This window comes from Lagopus muta, chromosome 1 (genome assembly GCF_023343835.1).
Source record: "Lagopus muta isolate bLagMut1 chromosome 1, bLagMut1 primary, whole genome shotgun sequence".
NCBI classification, from domain to species: domain Eukaryota; kingdom Metazoa; phylum Chordata; class Aves; order Galliformes; family Phasianidae; genus Lagopus; species Lagopus muta.
Genome location: NC_064433.1, coordinates 65,134,554 through 65,149,586, shown reverse-complemented (window position 1 = coordinate 65,149,586; position 15,033 = coordinate 65,134,554). Strand labels below are relative to the sequence as shown.

General features: G+C 40.5%; 1 protein-coding gene across 8 annotated transcripts in view; it reads right to left on the bottom strand.

The window, feature by feature from the left end:
- Window positions 1-15,033, bottom strand: part of SOX5 (SRY-box transcription factor 5) — a 637,312-nt gene that overhangs the window by 294,824 nt on the left and 327,455 nt on the right. The gene's annotated exons all lie outside the window — the stretch shown is intronic.

Sequence of the window (15,033 nt, the reverse complement as noted above, 5' to 3'; positions counted from 1 at the left end):
GGCCCAGCACACAGGAGGATCCCCCAGGCTACCCTCGGCATGTCCTCCCTGAGTCCATCCCCGGGGCTCTGCCAGCTGCTGGCAGGAGGGAGACCTAATGGCTCCTCGCCGTGGGGCAGCTCTGCCGATTTCCTGCAGTAGCCCCTGGCTAATAATATTTTCCACAGAGGTTCATTCATGGGAGCCTGACAAACCTCGTTACTATGTACAAGGATTTTTATTTGTTATTTAGTAGCTAGCCCTTTTAGGACAGCTGTGAGGTAGACACTGAAAAGGCAGCGGATGATTAAAAAGAACAATTCCACATACTTTCTCTTTCATCTGAGTGTCTCAAACCACGTTAAGTCTCACATTACTCCTCTGCAGGTAATAAATATAATTAGGGCTGATTCCAAAACTTTATTTGTATTGAAAAGTATCTCGCTCCACAGGGGCTCCATTCAAATCAGCAAATCTCTGTGTGGAGTAGGAGGCTACTTAGTAGGAGAATTTGGCCTCAAATAAGGAAACTGAGATGCAGACAGGCTTAGCAGCTTGCCCAGGCTGACACCGTTAGCCAACTGCAGCAACGGGATGGGAAACAAAGATCCACGCGCCTCAGCACGCAGCAGCCCTCACGCTGCTGAAACACGCTGTGTGTTTTTGCTGCTCTCCTCTGAAAGGCGTGACTTTTTACACGTGGTTAAAGCACGCTTCACCCCTCTGCTCATACTTGTGAGGGCCCCCAGCCTTTTCCCTTTGACTGTACCCTCAGCAAATGCTGCTCCTCCTCTGCCATTCCATGCTCTTCTCCAGCCCGCTTGCCCTTGGCCCTAGGAGCTGCCTATAGACAGGAGCTGGTCAGGAGATCCAACTATAAGGACATGAAGATGACCCTTTATTCAAAGAGTCTACAACAGCTCTAGGACTACTGTATTCCAGCTGTACATTAGCCACATCCAGCTCTCTAACCTTGTGTCCTTTTTACAGCTCAGCTCCACACAACTGCCCTCCTCTGTTCATGTATGTTTATCTCCATTTTCCCTCCTGTTTAAGCATCTTCAAAACAATGAGCACAATCCCCTCTGAGTCCAAGTCTGTGTCATGCCCAGCATGCTGAGGCTCCTCAGTCAGCTCTCTGCTACTATGATTATGAACCAGAGCAATTGCCATCTACATCAAGAACTATGGAACAGGACATCGGCCAGACCTGAACCATAATAAAAGGAAAAAAAAAGAACAAAAACAACACATACAAGAAATGCTGGGGGAGAAAACAAAGATAAACAAGCAAGAGGGAGTGCTGAGAAGGAGAGAGGAAATGGAAGGAAGAAAGAAAGGAAGCAGAGATCGTTGCTGTGAATGCTTCTGACATAAACCTTTCTTTTCCCTTACCCTAGCCCTAGCTTACAGCACTTACTCTTACTGTACTCTATTTGCTGCTTAGCATTTATCTCCTTCTCCCTGGTTTCCTTCATCTGATGCTTTTCTGAGCCCCCAGCTTGGTGAGAGGAAGCATGGTTGGGTCCAAAAAGGAGAAAAAAATGTTACCCTTATTGCAGTATTAATATTGTATTACTGCATTAGTGTATGGATATCATTGTGTCATAGACTCATCTGTAAAGTTATGTTCTTGCAGTAAGTTCAACTACAAATGCAAGAAGCAGCAAGCCAAACAAACAGTTTGAGGGAACCTTTGAAACCTTCCTACGGTCATCTTGAATCCTTGCTTTGTAGAAATTGCCAGGACACAGAATTAAAACTGCTGTCTTATCAGAATCTGGAGAAAAAGAGGAATTTGGGATCAATGACGAACATGCTGCAGCTGAAACTAAGACAATACATAACCACAAACCTTGTTCAGTTCTTCTCCAGCTAAGAATCAGGGTGTAAGTCCAAATACCTCTATGGGATGAGAAAAATGAAGTCTCCCCCTGCTAGCCCTTCCCCTTGCATTTCTCTTGCTCCGTTCCTCTCAGGAGTGCCCAAAAGAAAAAGGTTCAGGCGAAATAGAGCAATTGGAGTTGAACTGAACCAAAAGGCTCTGACTTTCATTTAGGTGAGGGAAACAACTCGAATTATAAACTCTTATCTGAATTTTTGTGCGTTAGTGATTTTTTGGTTGCTATCGTGGTCCTCCAGTTCAAGAGGTGAACCAAAAAATCAATTATCCACCCAGCTCAAGTTAGAAATGCCATAACTCTGGAATATTACACAGACGGAATCCACAGGTCTTTATATACAAGCAAATGGGCAGAAAGAAAGCCTTAAACTAAGGAGATGATTTAAAAAAATAACAGTAAAAACCATCAAATGATAACACTTCAGCCCGGTGCCTTTGGCAGCTGCTGCAATATTGTAAGTAAAGGAAGTGCTGGAAAATAAAGTGAGTTTTTCATGTTTTGTTGTTTCCACTGTAGGTTTTAATAATAGAGACCTACAAAGTCCAAGGAAATGTAAGATATTCCACAGAATGATTTACTGGAAAATTCTCATAGAAAATATGCAAAACTCTGAAGATCCTACATGGATTTTCTTTTTTAGGCATATATCCAAAACAACTACAGCATTAGGAACGAAACTCTAACATTTCTAAGAAAGGGTTTTTGGAATAGGTTAAGAGAGAGAAAGGAGAACAGAGTGGGGTTCATGCATTTACTATGAAGAATATCTTGCAAATAATGAGTGCTTATTTCAGAGTATGGAAATGTTTAGCTACAATGCAGTTTGGATCATATGCTTCGGAACAGATTTTTCCTTTCAGTGTGCATGCCTAACTGCCATTTCCATTAACGGGAATTAAGTACATGTGTCAAGAGAAGAAGTTAACTCTTAGAAATATAACTAATCTACGCTTTTTTTAAAAGAATGTAAATGCCACATCAGGCATGTTTGGTGTTGGCAAAACGGAGCGCTGAATATAGGATCGCAAAATCTGAGAAGGAGAAGGCGGTCTGGAGGACTGAAATTTCTGTGCTATTTAGAGTTTTTCAATTTACTGAATTTCTTCAAGGAAAAGTAAAACCATCTCACTTGCAAGCGAGAAGCCCTCATTTATCAGATATTTACCTGCAGTTTCAGTGGGGGCCTATCATCTGCAACACTCCCCATAAAGCAGTACTGACAGTACCCTTAAGGAGAAATCTGAACCTTCATCAAAAATTGGAATTTAAACTTCCTTAAGGACCACTAAAAATGATTACAGAGTTCTCATCCCTTTATTAACATTGGCTCTGCTCTCTTCGATTCCGTCCACTCCACATCGGCCGAGGTAAAGGTAACTCAAAATTCATACAGAACTGTAAACAACTGCACATTCTTAGAAACAAAATGATATGTAAACAGATGCAAAAACAACAACAACAAAAAACACAAGAAAAACCAAACCAAAACAAAACAAAAAAACCCTCAATACAAACAGATAAACAAACAACAACAACAACAACAAAAAACCCATAAAAAGATAGGGAACATATCCATGGATAGGAACCGTCTTTACAGCTATTTAAGAAGCTAACAGGATTTCAAATCTACAGTTTCTCATCAAGGCTCTGAACACAAAGCATTACTAGAGTAAGAACCTGTTGCTCTCAGTCTTTTTCCTAACTTCTTTTTTAAGTATGACTGTTTTGCACACAAGTGCCATCCCTGTCAAAGCCTGCAGCCACACCTCACCCACCCTGTCCTGCTCAGGCCGATCACATCCAAGGGACCGCCCAGCCACTGCCAGGGCCCAGCCCACCTTCAGCCCCTGGGGATGACAATGCCACCAGGAACATCCCTCCTCAGTGTCATTTGGGATGACTGTTACCAACATGTAAATGCCTGCCACAATACACCAGATGATGAACTTTGCTCATTTTATACAGACAGCCAACTCCCATCGGAAGGAAATGACTCCCTTTTCCCCTGGTGTGTGCGTGGAGGAGTGGCTGGGAGAGATCGAGTCTCTTTTGAACCAGCAACCTCAGTTTTAAAGTCAAACATAAGCCTTTGAGCCCACATAGCCTAATGGCACAACTTTGATCTATTTATAAAACTAGATAGTAAGTGTTGAGCATGACTCAAATTGCACTGAAATCGAGATCTTTCCACTTAACCCAGTGGGTCTTCCTGAGTCTCCCTCAACACAATGCCTGCAGAGTTTATCACCACAGAATTGACATTTCCCCAACAGCAATACTATACAAACTCATCCACTGACAAGGGCTATGAGCATTATATTTTGTCTCTGTGTTCCTAACCTGGCTGCATTTTCCACTATAATCTCTTCCTAACCTATGCACCAAGGAGGCTGGGTTTAAAACAAATGGATTTGCTCCCATTGATTGTCTGATATCAAACAAGCATCATGCAATTAAAAGCTCAAGAGTGATTTGTAATAATCTACCACAGCTAGTTCTGTGTACTTTCTAAAGGCGTTCCTTCATTTTGCAGCCCTGTGGTTTGCTCTGGTGTTTGCAATCAAAATTCTCCAAGCCCACACGTACCTGCATTGTCTGCTTCTCTACACCATCTTCCAGTGCCATTGGGATCATTTCTTACATGTTTACCGTAAGGCTATCAGCCACCTTCAGCTAACCAGCCTGGGCTCTTCTGTGTGGGCATGACGCACATATAGCTCAGTTCATGGATGCCCTCCATTTTACATACTCATTTGGATTAGAAGAGAAAATGTAAAATACTTCCAAATAATTTTACCATTTTCTTTTCACTTTGTATTAGAAGACCTATGAAGAATAAGGTCTTCTGCAAGAAATACCTTCTATCAAAACCAGTTTACATTTTAGACTAACTGTAATCAAACAAAGAACACAGAAGAGATAAAATTCTTACATGCTGTAAATTGTTTATCTACATTACTCCTTTTTAGTCTGTATAACCACAAGTATTCATGTAACCACTATACAGCAAATGTTTCAAAAAAAAAACATAGATGCTGAAATGTGCGGTTTTTAAATTCAGAACAGATTTGTAAATACATCCCCTTTCTAATGTACCACACACGTTTGCTGCATAACATATACAGTCTGTGATAAGATTAATACAAATTAGTGTTTATTAAATGCACTCTACTGATATTTAACTTGTTATACATGTCACTGGGAAGATCAAGCTGTAAATTAAGTTATGATTCTAATGACATTAAATGCATCTCTGGAAGGAGTCATAAAATGTTGCCATCTTACACCTTGCATGCTGAAACAGCAGTCGCTGAGGATGTAGAGTTATGTTACATTTCTGAAGCAACAAAAGTGTACTATATGCATTCATTTATTTTAATGCAGCTCCGATGCCATTTTATGACTGATTTTCCACTTTGGGGTAAAAGCAGAACGAATGCCATTTGGTTCTGTTGAAACAAAAAGCTAAGCTTCCACTTCCAACACAAAACCCCCAATTCAGCCACTATTACAGCAAAATAAATAGGCAAGTATGGTATAAAACAGATTGACTGCTTTACTGTTAGTTCTATAGAGACTAACTCTTGCTCCTTTTGTTATATGGGACAGCTAGAGGCTGGCAGCATTGCTGGGTGCCATGGTAAGTGCCCCTGGGAATGCGTCCACACTTTGTTGCAGAAACGGAGCAAGTACTGCTATGGTATTTTGAAGCGTAAGTGTGAGAACATTGGAATATCTAGGGATGCTTTTTAAGAGCTCTAATGCCATCCAGGTACAGAGGGGTCGACCTTCTGTTACCATTTAGCTTGGAAGCAAGACAGATTCTCAACAGGTGGCACTGAAGCGTAGTGAGAGTATAAAACAATCAGGAAGGAAATATTAAAAAAAAAAAAAAGCCAACCAAAACAACAACAAAAAAGATAGCTGGATTGAGACCAACACTCATTTAGATTAAAGCACAAAGTAGTTTCTCAGGAATGTTTATCAAAGAAAACTTACATCATAAATTTTTCTTTTCCTGGAGAAGATCCAAGGCTGAGTGTCTCTTCTCTTGCCATCTAACACTGCGCTGAATCCAGACCGCACATTTGCTCACCCGTTTTTCTCCTTAAATAACACTTTCTATTTCTGATGCTGCTTTTGTTTTGTTTTACAAAGTTTAATTTCTCTTTCTTTGTTGATGCATTTTCCTTTTGTCATTATTTCAGAGTTGTGTAAAAGTAATTAGTGACACGATGCCAAGAACTGAACCTCACAAGCAACCTAAATATTTTGATTCACTGAGAATGCAGTCCATAATTTACAAGTGCCTGACCCTTGTCCAATAAATAAAATAAAACAAATTAGATAACTTCTGCCTGTTAACAACCTTAGCCTCGCGGATAAAAATCTCAAAATGCAAAAACAATGAATGCCACCACACCAATATCCTCTCAACACTTCTGCAAGAAACACAACCATATTCTTACATATGGTTTTTAGTACCTGACCCCATACGATCAATCCAATGAATCATTTCTCCTGGTTTTTGCATGTAGTCACTGCCTTTTCCCGAGAGCAACATGGTTCAAATTCTGCACAAAGATTTCATATGTGGGAATGTCACAGGTGAACCTTGTTTCCTAAAGAATTCTGAGCTAGCAATAGAATGGCAGCAGGTGGCTCCAGGAGGGCAAACAGTGGGAAACAAGTACAAGTGTGTCACTGAGTAAGGTACCATGACTTAGGAGCCAAGATACAGCTTGTCCCCACAATACTCCATGAGCTCTGAGGACCATTGCTGGCAGCTGCTAGGCACCCCAAGTTGGGTGCCTAGCATGTCATGGCTAACCTGAAGTGCCTTTCAGAATGTTATTTCATAGGAAAACATAGGTCTGCTTCCTTTCCGCTTCTTTGTAGTCACAGTCGTACTAGAAAAGGGAAAGGTGTATCACAACATCCCTTTTTCTAGCCAATATGTAATACTATGTTTTTATTAACACCACAATTATGTAGCTAACCTACCCATCCTCCTACGCTGCAAGAAGAATCCTCTGCCGTCTCCCACTCTGACTTGATGGTTTCTGCCTCAGATGCAAACGTTTCTTCACTGTTTCACTACAGTGGTCACAAGCATTTTCAATTCATTAGTACAGATAAGACAAAACACCTATTACACTCAGATTCAGAGTACCCCCACCGCAGTGTTTTCCTACACCAAATATCAATCATATACTTCTGGTTTTGTCCTGCATCCCTTAGAAGGCTGTCTAATTCTCAAAAGTACAACTGTTTTTCCAACAGGCTCTTGTGAAGATGTTTTTGAAAGAAAACTTTCTGAGAAAAAACACCTAATGACTGTCCTCTACTATTTGTTGACGAGCTCAAGGAATATCATTAGACAACATTTTTCTTTACAAAAGCCCTGCTGATTGATAGCCATAATATCACAATGCTGTCTATACGTCTCTTAATTTCACTTCTTATTACTACTTCAACCCATTTATCAAGTAAGGAACAAAAATTCATTAGACTAATTCTCAGCATCAATTCTACTGTTCAATTAAAGAGAAGCAGAAAAATTGCTTTCTCCAACCTCAGAGCTTAGAAGCCAGTATTAAAGGAAAGACTACATATTAAGTTAGCAGCCCTATCAATTTTAGCAGCACATTTTGGTATATCTCACTGTACCTGGTATTCTGTTGCTCTTCATTTGATGGGTTTAGCACCTCCTTTCCCTTCATTCTTGTCTGTGACAGTAGCTAATCCTTAATATTGCAAAAGAATGGCTATGGGTTAGATTTCCCTCTTAAGTCTTCTGTGATGGAATATGACAAGGAAATAATTTGGTTTTTCAGCAAAATCCTTATCCTCCTTACCTATTATTCTGTGTTAAATACTGAAGAAAAAAGTTCTTAACTTTTCTTCTATGCTGCGCTGCTGAGGGAAAAAAATGATTTGCAAATGTGACGTGGAAAGTCTTCTAGAAAATATCTGAATTTACTCCCTGCAGTTTCAACAAGCCAATCCATTCTCAAGACACCACACTACTGTTTTGAAGCTAGCACTTCAAGCTAGCTATAATCACAAAATCCTCCAGTTTTAAGTGACACCTATTACAATATACTGTATACTAGGCAATGCAAACCAAGTGTTCAAAGAACTTGGAACCTAGTCTATCTTCTAGACTTGCTAAGCCTTCAGAGGTTGACAACCTTTCACCATACAACTGCTGCACTAAGAAATTCTCTTTGTCAAGGAGGTATGAAATGGCATCAGTTCTCAAAAGCTGAGAAGGAACTATAGCTTTCTGCATCATGCTATTGGGCCGGTGATTTGGTGAAATTAAGCCATTATATAAGAGTTTTAATAGTCTCTGCATACAGTTGAACTAGTCCTTACAAGGAAAAATACAGTGTTTTTAGCAGTGATCCAGTGATCTGCATTAACAAATCTGATTGCAGAGTTTTGTGCAGTGCTCGCACTGTTTTCACAGATGGGTTTCAGCTAAAATCTAGCTAAAGTCTAAATCTGTTTTTTTTCTTAAAAAAAAAAAAATATATATATATATATAATTATTATTATTATTTTTTTAACGAAGCTTATTAAATGTTTGCTTGCATTAGAATTTTAGTTGTGAACACTGCTTTCATTATTGGATCATTGGTAACTATATGCAGTCTCCCTGCCATTCTCTCTGATATCCATACAGGATGTGTAATGTGACCTATCTCTAAAATACAGAATATTCAACAAGAAGTTTTTAGCACTGCATTTTTAAAGGTTGCTACACACAATCTCTGTGTACCAAAATGGTTGTTCATATGTGACTACTCAGCTATTAATACAGTAGAGTGAATACACAGTATGGGCGGGACTGCAGCCAGAAAACCTCTTAGAAACAGTTTGTTAGACAATTTCAATTCACAGGTTGACCAAACATGGGAAATAACAGAAAGAAGGATCATCCCCACCTTCATGGGCAGTACAAAGGCAATAGACAAATTACATATGCTTTACCGGGTTCCACATCATGAGGACAGTGAGTCCCATGCATCTTTGTTGTTTTAGCCTGACTGCACACAGTCACTCTTTGCATAAATCAGGAACACCTGTCTAGGATTTTTAGATATTCAGCATCTGTTGTTGAAGAGTCAGATGTTGCTGAGCCATTGCTGGCCATCCAAAAATCTCACAGATCACTGCACAAAGCAACAAGGCAGTAGATTATCACTAAAAGCCACAGCCTATTGCCCAATTCCTTACATTTTGCACACCTACAGAAGCTTTCAGACTTCTCATGTTCACCGAGTCAACTGTAAGACAGAAGAGAATCACTATAAGAAACACATACAAGCCTTGTGCCATCATTTTAATCTGGAGCCTAATACAGTGGCACTTCCTTACCAGTAAGTAAAAGTTTCCTTACACTTAGATTACTGACAATTCTTATTTCTGGTAATCCAAAATACATCTGTAATATTGAAGTCATTTCCCTGACCATAATCCTTCTACTTACGTGTCACAAGTAACCACCAGGTAAACTTCTTTTTTCGCATGTGTTTAAATACACAGAGCTGAAGGAACTATTCATAGAAAGGACTCAGATCGGCTACTGTGATGCATTTCAAACATTTTCAAACATTACAAAAAATACAAAACAAACAAAAATCACGAAGAGATAAGTGTAAAGTGCCTTTATGAATATAAAGAATCTATAAAGCCGTCACTAGGTGGGTCCATAGCAATGGATTAGACTTCGAGAGATGTTACACACAAAACATTAATGCTTAAAACAGACGCAATACAGACCAAAAGAGAGTCTGGAAACAGGAAACCAGAAAATGAAATGGGAGAGATTCTTTCCTCCAGCTGCAGAGCCATCAGGCCTTGAAACCAGGGGGCTGTATTCCGCATTGCTGCCTATCCCTGTGGATGCTTCAGTGAGGAAGACTACAATTCAAATGAACAGAAGTTGCTCGCGTTCTCTGGTCAGCAAGTCCACACGCTTCCATAAAAATGGTAATTCTCCTTTATGTAGGAGTAAGAGTGAGGATGAAGAAAGGTATTTTTACGGACCTAAATCCCTGCATCTTCAAGCCAAAGGAGGAATGTTCCTAATTCATCCTTGAAAGTATTGCTTTGGGGCAGTGAGTGGAAAGGAAAGTGTCATTTCTTAAAGTACTTTCCTCTTGAACTACTATAAGAATAGGGTGTGGGTTCCAGACAGAAAATCCATTAATTTTGGTCTAGTCACAGTTATTCAGATCTGGTAACACTTCAGCCACGTGGGGAACTGCTGCAGTATGGCCACCATGACAGCAAGAAAGAAACAACAGGTATTTTCTCATTTCTGCTAAGCAGAAGCTCCTATTAGGATACAAAGATGATGGAAAATGTGGGTGGATTATTTGGTTCCAGCTGGCTCCACATCACACAGTGAGGAAATGCCATGATCTTTGACAGGTTCATATTAGCAAAAATCAAGTGAAAGATTATGGGAAAGCTTCCCATTCCATTATCAAATAATTTGGGGGAGGGAGAAGGGTGGGAGACGAGTGGTTTTTCTTTCTAAGCTCTTCAGGAACTGTCTATTTTTATGACCCTTTTAGTGTTGAAAGCATTGTCTGAAAAAAGGAATAATCTCAAACAATGTGAGAACAAATCTATCGTTAGACTTCTCAGAAAATGTAAAACAGGAAGAAACGAGCGTTGAATGAAGGCCTAACTGGCTGTGCAGCAAGAGGTGCCAAGCTCCTGGGGACACTATCAGGCCCCGACTGCCCCTGCCCACCCCCAGGCCCACTACACCTGCCCGGAGCCTAGGGCTCCATGTCAATTCCCAGAGCCATCAGCCCCTGCCCCAGGGAGATTTCAGCAGGGTTGGATCCAGCTCCTCACAGTCCTGCCCACCCACAGGCCCACCTCCCCACCTGGCCTCATCCCGGACCCAACCTCAGGGAGGTGCCTGATGCCTGGGGCTGCCCTGGTGCTGTGGGAGCGACCCTGGCTGGGGTGGTGGAATGGGTATTGGCTGACAGGCCCTGCTCGGCCACCCTGGAGAGCCCTCGTGTTCCCCACCTAGCGGCCCCTGGAGAACAGCCAGCCCTATGTCTACCATGACGATAGACTCTACGATGCAACCCACCCATAACACAACTGATAACCAAATGCCAGTAATGAGACCCATGCAACAACAGCTCCCAATACCTAAATCAAACAAAAATCAAGGTATAATAATAATAATAATAATAATAAGATGCAATAAGGTGCATCTTCCCACTTTCCTTACAGAGGTGAGATGTGAACCACGACATACACACTTCTAATGTGCTGTTCTCAGCTATATGCATTAATTCTCTATGCACTCTGTAGGTTACTCCAAAAGTAATGCCTCCTATTTATTTCTATGAAAAATATAACCAATTCAAAGAGCACAAGACTACCTGATAGAGCAAATTCTCAGCTACAAAACACTTCTGTAAGACAGTCACACCACTAACTAGGTATTTTCATCAGTGATGACCAAGAGCCTTCATGCTGCACACATAAAAATCTTCATAGTGATCCAGAAAGTGGTTTGTCTTTAATGTTGCTGTCACCAATGCTGAAATACACCACTTATTGCTTCTCTTGTGCTCACATCCATTATTTGGTCTCCATCAGTATTCAGAAAGCATCAACAGATGTGAATGGGTGCAATTTTTTCCATGTGAAGGAATTCAGTGACACACCTTTGCTTCATATGCACTTCCATGTCAGATACCATTTTGTCAGGCTGCCCTCTTCTGCCATCTGTCACAGAGCAATAAAATGTAATGAAATATTGGTGGTTCAACCCTCTACTGCCATAACACCAGCATCCACCTCTGATGTCATGGGGCAACATCATAAAACAGGAGGCATTATTTTCAGAGCAGCCCTTGTGTATAGAACTAGGTGGCTTAATAGACTGATCTGTGACAATTGATAAAGAAGTAGGAGGGACAGAATTCAAATAACATCCCCTGCTGGTGTTTGAATTCAGTGCTACTGAGGAACTGCTCTTTCTTCTGGGTAACCACCGTTCAAAGCTACCTTCTGTCTTTGGATCTTCCCAGGCCACTTCTGTCAGGAGTAGAGAAGGGAGAACTTAGTTCCTCTGAAACACAGACACAGAAGGAAGAAGGGAGGGCTGCAAAAAATGTCTCTCTGTGCCATGTATTCACAACAGTTCAACGATGAAGAGTAACTGAATACACCTCAGAAACTGGGGTTAGCCTTCCTCTACCTGAAGGCTACAGATTCACACCTTGTTGTTCCTAACAACTTGCCAGGCATTAAAGCTGTGACTACAGACTAGTCAAATGCAGTGAGTCTCCCTAGAAGCTGCTACAAGATGTGAGAAGCTTGCTTTGATAGGAAAGGACACAAAGATGATACACTAACACAGCAGGGGAGATGCCCAGCCTAGAAAATGGTGCACAGGATTCCAGAACCTGTTCTACAGCCTCTTCCTTCATTTTATATTAAACAGCCATGGATAAAATATTAGGATTGTTTCACTACTTAACCCATTCTACTAGTACAGAATTCTCTTTCTGCAGCCAAATTAATCTTTTATTCTTTCTAGACAATTTGAACCATTTCATTAAGAGAACTGCAGATCTCAGCCAGTCCTAGATTATTCTGCATTCTGATGCTTGGGCTATTCTCCTAAAAAGTGAGAAATACAAACCTGTACTCTCTTCAGTAAGAGGAGAGACCGATCCACACAGAACAGCATTTTGAGAGACCTCTGAAGAGAAGAGCTGCTACTGTTCATTTATACCAGCAGCATTTCTGTGCAAACTTTATTTTAATTAAAAAAAAATCATGCAATTGGGAAGCTTAGGCACAATCAGGGCAGACAGAAGCTAAGAAGAGGTTCTTGGGATCACAAGATTTCATTTAGGCACTTACATTCTGTCATATTCCACTTTAAACGTTCTCAGATCTGAGTGTAAGTGCAGCTTCAATTAAAGAGAACAAGACATTCCCTATGTAAAGAAAATGGATGTGGTTGGAATAAAACCGCCAGACAGGAAAGAGGCTGGAAATACACATAAACGCAGGAGTTTGAACCTGATATTTAACAATCTCTTAAAATCAGAATCTTTCTAAAAATACACAATTTCTATAGCCTTAATACCTGCTTAGAGTCATTGAAAAGTTCAAGGAGTGGCAACAGTTAATTTTTTTTAAGTGTTACTGTCAAATCACACTAGGATATATTCAGAATTTGTCACATGACTCTTCCAGTACAGTTAAACAACACACTCAGCCAAGACAGAACAAGATAGCAGCACTACAGTATGAGTTAAGTACTATTTTATCATCAGGACACTCTCTCAAATGGACTCTCTAAAGATACTTACTTTCCAAGCAATTTTGGCTACAAAACTAGCCCTTTTTTTTATTTCAATATACATCACTAAATACATGTATATAAAATCTCTAGGTATAGAAAATGTAATTGAGGTAAAGATAAATTGCCTAATAGTATGCACAGGCAACTGTAGAGTAGGAATTTCCAAGTTTTTAGTGCCAGTGTTGGTCTAGCTTCTTTCAGATCTTTAGGCAATGTTCTGTCAAGTCTCACACGAGTATACCAGTTCTAAAAAATAGTTAGCATCTATTTTGTGGGGTTTCCAGGAGAATCATCTAGTTAATGTTTTTACAACACTTTCAAAATATAGAGTACTGTGTAAGAGCACAGAATTGCTTAAAAACCCGACAACGAATCTGGAAACTTTCTTCGGTGAAACGGTTGCTTGACATCCACAATTCCTCTCATGGAGATTCTATTTTCCTTGAATCACTGCTAGCCTGTTATTAACTTCTCTGAGTAGATGGCAAGGATTTGTGGAAGCCAAGACAAAAGTTCAGCACACAGGTGGATCTCACTGGGGCTATAGTCCGCAACCTGCTCTGGTGTCTTCTCATCAATCATCCATTACTAAACAGGCAGAGATAGTGCAAGGGATGGAATACTACTTACTGGATGATCGGGAAACATACTGAACATTAATTTGAAGAAAATTTCATGTTTTCTTTTGGATTTATGGCTGCTCTAAAGAGGTGAGGCTGACAGTGGTAGCCATTATACCCGACATGCTGTTCAGTGCAGTATTTGGATTTAGGTCAATCGAGGATTTTACACAAATATCCAGGATCTTGAATAATATGAATAGAACAGAAGAAAAATTGTTACAAGTTTGTTATATTGCATATAAACAATGCTGGGGAAAAAAAAGCCCTCTCATCTCATATTGTACACTATTTGCTTCCAAATAGGCAGGAAGAAAAGCAAAAAGCAGAGGAAAAAGAAAGCAAAACACCAACAAAACTCAGAACTTTTAAAGTTCTTCAAAAAGGTTCTGCTCAAGCAGCAGTTCAAAGTATAGACTGGTTCTTATTTTATCTTTTAGTTGGCTTATCCATCCACCATAAGGACTTCTTTAGTTCCTGTAAAACAACTGTGTGTTCAGGAGAGTGTCTATTCTGAAAATGTTTCTATTCATAAAAACAGTCTTGCTGAATTCTAGCTTTCCAGTATGTTTGCAGCTCAATGTGAGATTTACTGGCTGACAGATAAAAGATGTCTTTTTCAAGCACCAGTCCTGAACACTCAGTAAGGGATCATAAAATCAATCTGGTTACCTAGTGGCTCATCCAGCAACAATAGGAATAGACAATTTGTTCACTGTCAACACGTGGATAACTCCATTGCCTTTGCAGTCTTCAGTGGGATTGTACGGTTTAGTCAGAATACTGCCTTGCCGAAGAGCTACGTTCAGACGTCTGCTCCTGATGCACCAAACAAAGGAAGTTTCATACTACTGTTCTGTGAAGCTGCCGCTCATACAGTGTAGAGCAGGGGTCGGCAACCTTCCAACGGTGATGTGCCAGATTGTAATTTTCTTTCCCAAATTAGAGTTTAAGAATGCTGGCAGGAACTTTGAAGGAGCCAACAGACGCTGCCTCTCAGAGAGGCAACATGCTGCCAATCAGCTGATTGGCAGTATCTGCCTCTGTGAGAGGCAGGGGCTCTGGATTCTCAGGGAATCAGGATCCTGGTAGGAGCCAGTGCCTCTCAGAGAGGCCTCCCGCACTGGCCTTCCTACGTGTTGTTATAAATCTACTCTGTGGC